This window comes from Melospiza melodia, chromosome 4, assembly GCF_035770615.1.
Source record: "Melospiza melodia melodia isolate bMelMel2 chromosome 4, bMelMel2.pri, whole genome shotgun sequence".
Taxonomy (NCBI): Eukaryota; Metazoa; Chordata; class Aves; order Passeriformes; family Passerellidae; genus Melospiza; species Melospiza melodia.
In genome coordinates, this window is record NC_086197.1 from 13,136,382 (window position 1) to 13,142,381 (window position 6,000).

Consider the following 6,000-nt stretch of genomic DNA (forward strand, 5'->3'; position numbering starts at 1 on the left):
AAAACTTCATAAACTTCTGGATGTTTGATTCCTTTGTAAAGTGCTGGTGAACCTCTGTTCATATTCACAGTAGTAGCAGTGATGTATATGCTGTGTACATACAGCTTTAAAATGGTTTTGCTGTAGTGCTAAATATTTACAGGCCTTAAATGTGACTCAGAAGTAAGCTGAGGCTGCTTTGCACATGTTTTCTCAATCTCATGGTCAAACATTGCTAGCTCAGTTAATTTTACTTTGTACATTGTCTCTGACTTGGTCACATATAAGCATGTTACTGTCTATAAAGCCTTTAATTTGAGTTGACTGGCCCTGCTACAGCTGCCTCAGCAAAGCCCACATCAGCTCTCCTTTAACAAAACACTGGCACAGGACAGCCTGAATGCTGACCCTCTACTTGTGGGGAGGTAGTGCAATGAAACCTTGTTCTCCATGGAGGATTTTATGGCAAAATGACTCTTAAAAAATCAAGTACATGTCAGTGAAGGTGGACACTGATGCTTGGGACTGAGACCTGCATGCAGTGCTTCCCTCTCCCATGGCAGCTTGGAGAACAGGGCTGCCTGTTTTGAAATCTGTATTTCAAAATACATTATATAATATATTAATATTGTTATAATTTTTATATATTTGTATAATATTAATACATTATTGCTTTTCCAAAAGCAATAGGTAACATTGTAAAATTAAATGACCTGAAAATGACTAATGGTTTTTAAAAATAAACTCGCCTGGTCATTATTCTTTTGACTGGACTTTCAGAATTTTCATCATCATGGCTGATGCTTACTTTTAAATGCTCCAGTTTCCAGTGTGTAAGTAAAGTAAAGTTCACAGAAGAAGTGGAAATCATTAGACTGATGCTGAGTTTCCTTGTTCATGTAAAAAAACAAAATCCAAATATACAATATACATGGTATACTGTATGCCTTTGCCTGCTACCAGGCTAAGAGATCCCCTGAGAAAAGTAAATTTTTTTTTTTTTGTTTTTTGGGGTTTTTTTGGTTTTTTTAGGGAGTTTTTTTTTGTTTGTTTGTTTTAATTTTTTTTGTTGTTTTGTTTTTGTTTTTCCAAGGATGCAGGATAAAGATGGGATTGGGAGAAAATTGCTTGCTGAACAGCTGTGGAATAAAATACAGGCTAATCAGAGAGTATAGTTAACTTCATATTCTGCACCAGAAATACATATTTAAATTTTTTTAATGTGAGTCTTAAGGAAGATAAGTAACTTCATGCTACTAAATATTCTGATGGGCAGAGAGGAAGAATCTACCTCTGTCTAAAGTGAAACCTTGATAAATTCATAGCATGAAAAAAGGACCTAGAGTGTGATTCCCTCAGAAGGAGCTTACTGCTGCATGTAATTTTACTCTTTCAAGGTGGGGATATTATAATTTACCAATGGGAAGGACTCCCCATTTCATAACCAGACATCTGAAAATGTCCCACCCTGCATGGGAAACTTGGCACAGCCAGCCAGAACCTTTTTTTCCATTTCAATAAACTAAGCCAGATTTTAGTATGGATGGAGAGCACATTTTCAGATGCTTCATGATTTTTCTAATCCTGTGACCTGTGTGCCTTAGGGAGATCTTCCAGGAGTGCCCCATGAACCTGCTGTGTGGCTCTTTATTCCACCTTTGGGATTTGGATGTTTACTTGCAAACAGCAATGGCTGGAGGAAAGAGACATGATGTTTTCACTAGATCAGGGTAGGACAAAGTAAAGCAGTTTGCAACCTGAGTGTTCTGTAACGAGCGTTTGAATATCTGTGTGATTTCTGGCCCTCACTTACTTTATGCCTCTGTTATGTGTAGGTAGGAAAGTTTTGTTACAAACTTTGAAAAATAGCATGGCCCTGGTGTCAGGCCTATTGAATTGCTGGATTTCAGCAAAAAACATTAAAAATATTTTTTAGCAGTTACTAAACTGCTAAAATTTGCTGGATTTCAGCAAAAAACATTAAAAATATTTTTTAAATGTTTACCTTTCAACTAATAAATAAACCTCACACTTTCATGATGCTTTTATTTTATGTACTTGATGTGAAATTTGTCTCAAGTAAATTTTACACTTCATTACTTTTCATGGTATATGATTCAGAAAAATATCATAGATTACCCTTGACAGAAGAATATAAAATTTAACTTCTGATATTACTTTCTATTTTCTGTAACTGCTAAAATCAAAGACCCATATCTGGAAAGATTACATCCAAGTCACTTGGCATCACTTCATATGTTCATTTTAATAAATAAAAAATATATATTTTAAAAAGAAATTATACTTTATAATATTATACCTTAGATTATACTTGATCCCCTGCAGATTCATGACTGGCAAATCAGTACAGTTTATGATAACTGTACTTTAAAAGAATTTAAAAGGAACTACAAAGTGAGACTAAATTTGTGAATCCAACTCTAGAATTAACACAGATCTTTGCTGATGAAGTAGTGGATGAGGTAGATGAGTGTTTCTCAGACTTCTTGCAAATATGAGCACTCATCCTTTTTGCACACTTCCTAAGTAAAAAGTTGACATTATAGAATTACAGAATTGTAATAAATAGATTCTAAAAAGTATTTTAGGTTATAAAATTGCAAGGAAGAAGTATACTAGCTGTTACAGCAGTTGGAAAACTTTTCAAGAGTCAGAGAAGGAAGACATTTTGCTGTAAAGAAAAACCAGCATTTGTTAATCACCTGTTTGAGTGGTGAGAATGGAGAAAGCTGATGAAGAGGAGAGGCAACAAAAGGGCAGAGAGAGATTTAGGAATGAAAATAATAAAGAGGCATGGGAAGAATTAGGACAAGAAACAGCAACAGTTACGATTGCTTTGGAATAAAGTGTCAATTTCAAGTAATTTCTTTTAATCCTGTAAAAGCTGGGAATTTTATCTGATATGATCATCTTGGTTCCCCTGATAGTCTGCAAAGAAGGTTATTCCAAAGGCTGACTCCTGTCTTCCCTCAGAGATGTAGATTGCTAAGCAGTGTGAATTATAGATGCTTTGTTCTTTCTCTCTTTCAGCAATGATTCTGATGAGAGTTTAAACTGAATGTCAACGTATTTCTTTAGAAAAAGTCACTTGTCAGATACCAGCGTTATCAGAACCTCCATTGTGGCTTGTTACTGTAATTTTACCAAATAATACTTTGCCTTTCATAAAAGAACTGATTCACTTTCCATTTCTTGGCTCAAATTTGATGTCCATTTCTTTGGCTCAAATTTGATAAAGTGTATTGCTACTAGCATAAGTTATTTCTGCTAGGGTAGGGAGGAGATGTGTGCAGCTGAGCAAGATTGGAGGATTCTTTTTGTAAACAGTTCTTAATTCTAGCCAGCTAATTCTTCTAGTAAAATAAACCTTAAATATTTCTCCAAGGTGCTTGAAAGTGACGAGGGAAGAGGAAAACTTCTAACTAATAAATGAAATTTCAAAATGCAAACAGCTCGCATACTTATTTCTTCTTTTATTCCATAATATAATTTGCTGGTGTTTTAACAGTGGAGGAAAGGAAGGTTCTCCCAACGGAGCTTTGTGACATAGGGTATGGTCCACATGCTCTTGGCCACAGCTCTTTGGGGTTCCATGCTTACCAACTGATCTCATTGTCAGCTTTGTTCTAGTTTGGTTTGGGAGTAACTTTGCTGAAGACCCCCCACCCTTGTACTCTGCAGACACAGCTTCTGTGTGGCTGCTCCAGCCTGGTTGAATCAAAATTGTCTTGGGGAGCTTAAATCAGTAAGACATTTTAAAAGACAGATGAAGTTTGCTGAGTCCTGCCATTATGAAGACTCACAGTGTCCTTATTTTGCAATACTGTGATAGTGAATGGTATTTTAATGTACATTTAAGCCTGAATCCCATCATGTGTAAATTTATCACTTGTGCAACATTTATCATCTTGTGCAACAACAAAATGATCCTGAAAGTGGAGTTTAAACATGGATAGGAATGTATTGACACTTTTCAGGAGCTAGTTCAGCAAGCAAGACTTGGCTGCACATGTTGGCAATCTGGAGCCTAAATGTGGCCATGGTGTCGTATTATTATTTACTCAGCCCCTCTGTATGCAGATACAAACAACAAGTACTGCTTGCTTTCCACACAGTACACTAGAAAAAGATGTTTCTATGTTTCAGGATTAAGAGATGAAAAATTCTTTTAAACTTTTTGGAATTGTCACTCTGCTGAGTTTAGTTGTTTTCATTGTATATCATGGCTCCATCAGTCCTTGTCCCATCCTTCTCAGTGGAAGTTGACTCCAGTTTCAGTGTTTTGGCCCTTCTCATTTCCTATAATACCCTTAAATTAAAAAAATCCTTTCAGTGGGAATGTCATACCTGACAATGAATGATTGCTATACTGATAAAGTTCTGCTGTAATCCACCTCTCAGTTGTCTTACTTACATAACATTTTTCACTTTGGAGAAGCAAGACAGCTCATGAAGGTTGTAAAAACATCATATTTGAATGCTGTGCCAAGAGTGAAGGTTGCCCTCTGCTTGCACAGCTTGGACACAAATGGAGTTATCTATACCCTTCTGGTGACACTGGGGAGAAGCATATGAAGAGAGATAAAGTAGGTACAGCTACTCCATTCCCAGGAGCCTTTTTTGCTTTGGAACCACACAAGTGTTGAAGTGTTGAAATAGATATGGAGGCTGAGGGTGTGTTGGCTTCTTAGGAATACACTGTGAATACTGGAATACAGCTTCTCTGGTTTTGCTCTGATCCTGTCACCTTTCAGAAGTGTTAAAACTTTAAGATGCTGAAGTAGCAGATAGCACTGTTACTTATTTTGCTGGCATTTAAGGAACGTTAGAACTGAATTTTCTTTAACTGGTCTCTACCCACAAGTTGGTAGAATAATTAATGAAATAGAAAAAGTTCCTGGAAGTGGCAAGAACATCTTTCAGGAGCACGTGCTGGGCACCAAATGCTGCACCAAAACATGCACTGTGGCTGTATGGAATAAAGTCTATACGTAAACTTGTTTGTCCCCTTCCCTGTGATAGTGAAGTGTGAAGGACAAAGGCAGGAAAATGTGAGACACTTTGAGTGGCCTCTAATGAACATGGCACAGGATTTCATCAGAAACTGCACACACTGCAATTCCAACAGCGCACTGTAGTGTTTCTCAACATCTTCTATGCTATATTTTTTCAATGTCTGGAAAATTAAGGGTTAGTTAAGAGATTTTTTTTTCTCTTTAGTAAAAAACATGCTGAAATGCTATACTTTTAATTCCAGACACATGATTCTTGTAAGCTGGGTTTAATGGCTTTGCCTTCTGAGCTGTGTGGTGGTCATTCCTCTGCATCCAACTCTTTCCCTATGAAATATTTGTACGTCAGTCCTAATTTTTTGCTCCTCCAGGATTGATGTTTGCAATATATTGTACTTCTCCTAAAATAAATGAGAGGAAAAGAATATGGTTCTTTGTCCAACTGGAATGACCATCAGTTATAAAACTGAATGCTTTGCTTTCTCATTTGACTTCTGTATTGTTCAAACTTAAATTCCTCTTCCCCTAAGATTAATTCTGTATGTAAAATGCTGGAGTTTGAGAAGACTGAAAAAGTTTTTTACCCAAGGGACGATATTAGGTCTTTGTAGGTTTTTCTACAACATTTGATGCTATTATGAGGTATGAAATGTAGTTGCTACCTTCTCTATTTTCTCTGAAATTGCTGCATCTCCTAATTCTCCAGTTTCTGCACAGTTTTAGTTGGATACATGTTTTATGATGCAGAAGTGATGCCTTAAGGAATCCTCACCTTTATTAGTAGGTATGGACTCAAAAAGATGCTTAATTCTTTTTCCTCCTCTAGAAGTGAGTTGCTCATGCATCCTGTTAGTATTCAGCTGCAAATTTGGAAACCCACAGATGGGTTTTATGGGACAGAGAAGGCATTTGGAAAAGTTTCCTGACTGTGGAGCCAGTGCAGTTATCCATTTATAATTATACATAATGCATATTACCCTGAATAGGT